Source organism: Salmo salar, chromosome ssa20 (assembly GCF_905237065.1).
Source record: "Salmo salar chromosome ssa20, Ssal_v3.1, whole genome shotgun sequence".
NCBI classification, from domain to species: Eukaryota; Metazoa; Chordata; class Actinopteri; order Salmoniformes; family Salmonidae; genus Salmo; species Salmo salar.
The window spans coordinates 2,391,124-2,398,096 of NC_059461.1; positions in this window are offsets into that span (position 1 = coordinate 2,391,124).

The window sequence follows — 6,973 nt, forward strand, 5'->3', positions numbered from 1 at the left end:
CGGGGCCAATCTTCTGCTTCCTCCAGGTCAACCTTTTCCCCTGGTTGACCTGGAGCAGAAGGTTTGGGTGGCCCCACTCCTCTGGGACGGAATCCTTAGCCGTTTCCCGGTGGGTGCTTCCTTCCCCACAATGGTCACCCCATCCACACAGCTCACCCACTTGAGTGGACCACTCCGTCCGACAGTCATGGCCCGCATGGTCGCACAGTGGATTCTTAGTGGCCCCCGTCCCCTTCACCACATAACATTATCCATCATGACTCAGGCCTGCTAGAGCCGTCACCCGTAGGACACCTCAACACGCTCCAGGCTGGTTCAGTCACACTGGGTTCTCTTCAAGACCAGCAGAGGAAGCTCAGTCTTCTGCTCCAGCTACTCAGTAGAACCTTAAGGCCAACAGAAACACAACAGAAGTCAGCCAACATAAAAACTGGCCTCTACTCCACAAGTGCCCACTCAGCAAGTATGGAGAAGTCTAAGGATATTGATGTCTGGAACTTGATTGCCACGTCTTATTGAGAAAACCATGCCTTAGAAATAAATGTGTTGAAAACTGCTTTTGTGTTCGGTCTCTACTTCACCCTGCCTGCTCAACCCAGTTCCAAACCTGTCATTTTTTCACCCTTTGACATTTGACGTAGTCGGCAGGATATAATATTTATGATTAAATCCCCCACATTACAGTAAAGACAGTTGCCAGGTGGAACCCACAGAACTGTTGGCACTGGCAGCCATTTTGGTTCCAGAGGGAGCCATAGGAGAGGGGGACCAGGTGGAATCTGAAATGACACCGTCTTCATTATGTAGTGCATTACTCTTGGCCAGGGCCCATAGGGAATAGGGTGACAATTCAGACCCAGGACCAGGTACAGTAGCAGTCAGATCCAGGTTACCCAGAGACAGACCCCCCAGTGTGTGAGTCATGCCAAGGATGTGGTGAGGTTACTGCTCAAACATGAGGCTCAGATATGAGCTTGATGGATTAGAATACAGCGAAAGGTCACAAATATCAGTTCAGTATTGATATCCGAGATACACTGAGTGTACAAGACATTAGGTGAAAGCTATGATCCCTTATTGATGTCACTTGTTAAATTCACTTCAGGTCAGTACAGATGAAGAGGAGGAGACAGGTTAAATAAGGATGTTTAAGCCTTGAGATAATTGAGACATGGATTGTGTATGTGCCATTCAGAGAGTGAATGGGCAAGATAAAATATTTAAGTGCCTTTGAACAGGGTTTGGTAGTAGGTGCCAGGCACACCGGTTTGAATGTGTCAAGAACTGCAACGCTGCTGGGTTTTTCACACTCAACAGTCCACCACCCAAAGGACATCCAGCCACCTTGACAACTGTGTGAACCATTGGAGTCACAATGGGCCAGCATCCCTGTGAAATGCTTGACACTTTGTAGTCCATGCCCTTACGAATTGAGGCTATTCTGAGGGCAAAAGGGGGTGCAACTCAATATTAGGAAAGTGTTCCTAATGTTTTGTACACTCAGTGTATCCTGGGTTGAGATACTTGATCTGTACTTGATTGAACTTGTCTGTTGCAATAGAACCAATAGAAAAGTCACAAAAGTGCAAACCTCACCCACCTGGCACTCCAGGCAGGCTAAGGCAAATGCTCAAAGTATTTGAAAGATTCCAAATAGTACTTGAACCCAGGTCTGTATTGAGCAGTCCTTTGAGTCCATGCAGTAGCGGTTTGGTCACTGTATCTCTGAGAGACTGGCCAGTACAGCTTGCCCTAAATCATGAGCCAGTGGACTTATAGATGCAAATTGTGACAATGTTCACTCACTAAATGTCCTAATACCAAACAGGAAAGGGTGACACATTTTAGTGTGGTTGAAGGCCTATCTAATTCTCGATAATGATTTTTGGAAATGACTGTTCGAATTTAGATTGAATTGAAATACTAGTAATACCAAAAATACTAGTAATACTAGAAATATTTTTTTATATTTATCATTCTTCTGGTCTTATTTTACGTTACATTGTGTACAGTCCAGTCATAGATTGTCTATTGTTTGCATCACCCAGTGGGTTACATTGTAGGGATAGACCCATTCATCACATCCAGTTGGGGCTAGCCTTGCATTACCATCCTCGACTGGGGGGCTGGGCCAGGATGCACATACCAGAGGGACTGCCAGGCAGCTAGTGATGCCCAGCAACCAGTGACACCCTAGCCTGCTGCAGCTGTACCCACAGCACCAAAATATCTGTGCTGCTACCCAGCTACTGTGGGTGTGGCTCCCTGCTGGTTCCTAAAGGGCGTGGACGGATCACTTGCAGGAGACATTTTGGCAGGTCTTTATGTTATGACACAGATAAATGGTTTAGGTGTACAGTAGGTGTATGATGTCTTGGGTGTGAAAGTGAGGAGGACATTTCACACTTGCATGGCTTGGTAATTGTATCAATCACTTGCGACCATGTTGCCGTTATTGAACTCCAATCAACACACACACACACACAATACTGCAACAACCCGTATATAGGGAGGTGAGAGATGTGAACAGGCAGGAACAACTTGAGGCACAGGCAGGGAATGTAGCACTATTTATAGCAGATGGGGAAGATACTCTCTGTCTGCACGTTCATCAATAACTGAATACAAGCAGCATCTCACACACATAATGGACAGTACTGTGTCAGAAACAGCACATACGGTGGCTGGCAGTAATTATCATCCATTCATCGGCGAGCCCGCTATCCGTACCGTAAATGTAGTTTTCAGTTCCTTAAAAAGCTCTCTGATATATATATATTTAAATATGCTCTCTCTAATTCTCTCTTTCTCTCTTTCTGTCTTTCTCTCGGAGGACCTGAGCCCTAGGACCATGCCTCAGGACTACCTGGTATGATGACTCCTTGCTGTCCCCAGTCCACCTGGCCGTGCTGCTGCTCCAGTTTCAACTGTTCTGCCTGCGGCTATGGAACCCTGACCTGTTCACCGGACGTGCTTGTTGCACCCTCGACAACTACTATGATTATTATTATTTGACCATGCTGGTCATTTATGAACATTTTAACATTTTAACATTTTGACCATGTTCTGTTATAATATCCACCCTGCACAGCCAGAAGAGGACTGGCCACCCCTCATAGCCTGGTTCCTCTCTAGGTTTCTTCCTAGGTTTTTGGCCTTTCTAGGGAGTTTTTCCTAGGGAGTTTTTCCTAGCCACCGTGCTTCTTTCACATGCTTTGCTTGCTGTTTGGGGTTTTAGGCTGGGTTTCTGTACAGCACTTTGAGAATATCAGCTGATGTACGAAGGGCTATATAAAAATAAATTTGATATATAACAAGACTATCTAAAATATTGTCTCATTAAAATATCTATGTTCTTTCCAGGCCTATGTTGGGTATTTCCTTACATTGAGGTTGACGTTGTTGACCTTCCCAGGCAGACTCATAGGAGATTGTGAGAATTCCTAAAGAGTTACTCTAGCAGGATGCTGATCTAACCCATGACCAGATCAGATGTGCTCATCCATCAACTGAACTAGGTGCTAATATTATTACACGTCCAGACATGATGATGGAAGTCTCGATGCAACACCAGATAGCCCTCATTACCCAAACAGAGATGCATAATACTCCTGACCATGTATCCCCATTAGGTTACCAGTAGCTCTGTATGTTTTAATGCTCTACGGATATGTACTATTTCTACTATACTGTAGGACCAAATATAATCTCCTCACTGTCCATTCTCTATAGCAGAAAGAATTGTATTGTGTATTACTTAAGGGGTCATTAAGTTGATACAGTATTTCGACATCTCAAAATAAAATGATACGACCACTTCCTGCCTTGGCCTATTGGCCCTGGTCAAAGGAGACTTGGTCTGGGAGAGAAGAAGATCCCTCACATGCAAAGGGTGGTGGTGGACATGTGTGCCTGTCTTACTGTCATGGTTGAATTATGTGCTGTGCTGACACAAACATCATGCCAAGGGAAACCTGATAGGACAGTCTGTGAGAAAAGGATCCAGCACATCGTAAAACACTGATCTCTCTTCAGCGGTCACTGTGGCTTAGGATGAGGGGAAGGCGTATCGCTCAGATCCTTAAACTCTGCTTGGAGACAGGGGCTGCTTCCCAACAACACTTGTCATTTCATGTTTCCTTGTCCACACTGGTTTGAAAGAACTGGACAGGTGAAAGCACAGCTGGTTCTGCTCTCAACCTTTTAAATATACAAGATATTACAATTTTGTCATTTAGCAGATGCTCTTATCCAGAGCAACTGCACACATTATCATACTTGTCCCCCCCTGGGAATCAAACACACAACCCTGGTGTTGCAAGCACCATGCACTACCAACTGAGCCACGTGACATATGGTACAAGTGGTCACCTGTGGTGTATTGGGGTTGTGCCGCAGAGCATCATGAGGGTTGCATGTGTTGAGATGATCGCGTTCTAGATAAATAGTTGAACTGAGTTCCTGTCTCCCATCTCATCATTATTGAATTGTTATAAAGACGTGGTTATGAAACTCACAAGTAGGATTGCAAAGGGAGGGTATATTACTGGAAACTTTGAAGTTTACCGGTAAACTACCAGAATTGTGGCATCTTTCAAGGATTTTAAGTAATCCATCACAAGACATCTAGTGGCCCTTTTGGGTACTTCAGATTCTCACAGGTGTCTGTAATTATCATGTTGACATTTATTGTCATGAATCTTGCCCTGGAGGCAGCTGCTGGCCCGCTCTCTGGTCTTATGACAAGTAAAATATATGAAGTAATTAAATAATATGATTTTAAAATAAAAAATAGAATGACAAAGCTGTTAAACATTATCCTAAACATAAACCATCAACTTAGTGAATACCATTGGTGTTTAATATGAGCATTTCAGCATGCAATACAGTAGGCCTATCCTTTATAGTTTATTTGTTGTACATTTTTTGGCGTCAAACTGGTGGCAATTGTGAAAAACGTTAATCATAGGAGGAGTTGCAGACATAATTGAAAATAATGCCATTGTTGATTACATTATTTTTTCATTTATTAGGCTATTTTCTCTTGAACCTAATGGTCTGTCTACTAGAAACTCATGGACAATATGGACACAGATATAAAACACATGAATTCTATAAATTAGTAAAAAAATCTATCACAAGACATCTAGTGGCCCTTTGCAGTACTTCAGATTATCACAGGTGTCTGTAATGAGCAGGGTGGTGATTATTGTCATGAATCTTGCCCTGGAGGCAGAAGAGAGCGAGTTTGGGGAAACATACAATTTATCCAAAACCATTTCTACCTGCCTTATGATGTGTTATGATTTTCACATGCTAATTTTCGTGGAACAGTTTCATTTCAATAATAAAATGTTTTTTTTTCCTCTAAGTAATTGTCACATGGTTCATCATAAAAATCTTCATTCAAATTATGCAAATAAAAAAGTAAAAATTCAACTAATGCGAGAGCACCAGCCTCTGCCATTTGGACACGTTTATACATCCTGATCATTGGCAGCTGAATAGTCTAAATGGCACGTTGACCTATGACGTCCATTGTCAACTAAGTAAAAATACATGAAGATGACAAATAAAAACAGCAGAAAATATACTGATGAAAATTCCGGTACTTTTGATCACAGGCCTTTATCTGTCTTGACTTGAGGTATTGCTAGTGAAGTGCAAGTGCAACATTGGGTCTGGTCCAAACACTTAAAAGACACACCCTCGTCCACTTACCCTTGCCTTACACCCTTGGGGGAATCCTCGTCACCATCTTGGCTAGCGGTCCAAATGATTAGATAAGCAAGGGAAGTTTGCAACGTAAGCCCCTCAGCCCTCATTTTTAGTCAGGTTTTTAGTCGGCTTTGCGAGTGTACAATTACGTTCACTCCGGGCCTTACACTCCCCATAATTCAATTCGCGACGATTGTACACCAGCTAAGAAAAGTCCGCAAAACTTAAAAACAACATCAATGGAGAAGTCAACATACAAGTGTAAGTAAAAAAAAAAAAAATGCAAATAAGTTAGACATTTTGCTACTATGTAAAAAGTAAATATGTTTTTGTTTGGTTATCTTTTGGAAATTTTTGAAATAAAACATTTTCCTTCTGCAGAAGTTCCAGCTAGGCAGGCTAACGTTAGTTAGCTAATTAATTTGCTAGCTATCATACAGTAGGCGTATATTAATAGTTACATGTTTAATATACGTAGACATGTACTCATAATTGACTAGCGCATATAAAGCACCTACAAGTTACCGGTGACTGAAAACACAATCATTGCGGGATGAATGAGTGACAAATTTCCAGCCAAGGGTCCATTTAAAAATCATTCCGTCCTCTCTCGCCCTGTAAGTGTCTACTCGTCAGACATCATGACACGAGAGGGTGTCTTTCAAGTGTTTGGTCTGCAACCAATAGTACCAACTCAATCAACTGGATCTGGCTCGGAAGCTGTCTCTAGCGAATTTGCAACATGATATCAACTAACCTATTCCGGGCCCTCAGAGTTTTATTAGGCTATCATTCGCAATGTTTAAAAAACAGACTTCTTTGACTGAAGAAAAAATGACCTGAGAAGCTCAGCTTATTACTGGTAGACAATCAGAAATCAAACATCCCCAAATAGGCACTTTCCTACATTTGCACACAGCAGACCAGGTACGTTACTTCTATGCTTGCTCAGACGCACGCTCTACATCCACGTTAACAAGACAGAAACCAGATCCATGTTTTTTTGCTCACATGGAGCACTCCAAATAAAAGACAATAAACAAATTGACAAGTCGTAAATTATGGTTATGAAATAAACCAAAACTTGTTTCTCCCAATGTAGCAGGTTCTGAACTGCAAACAACGTTTCTACTCCGAGAATGATAATGGTAAATTACTGTAGGCCTAAGAGAGAGACGCGCCTATAGGCTATCTTCGCCACACACCCCTCCCCTTCTTGTCTCAACATTATAAATTATACTCAAGACACATTATC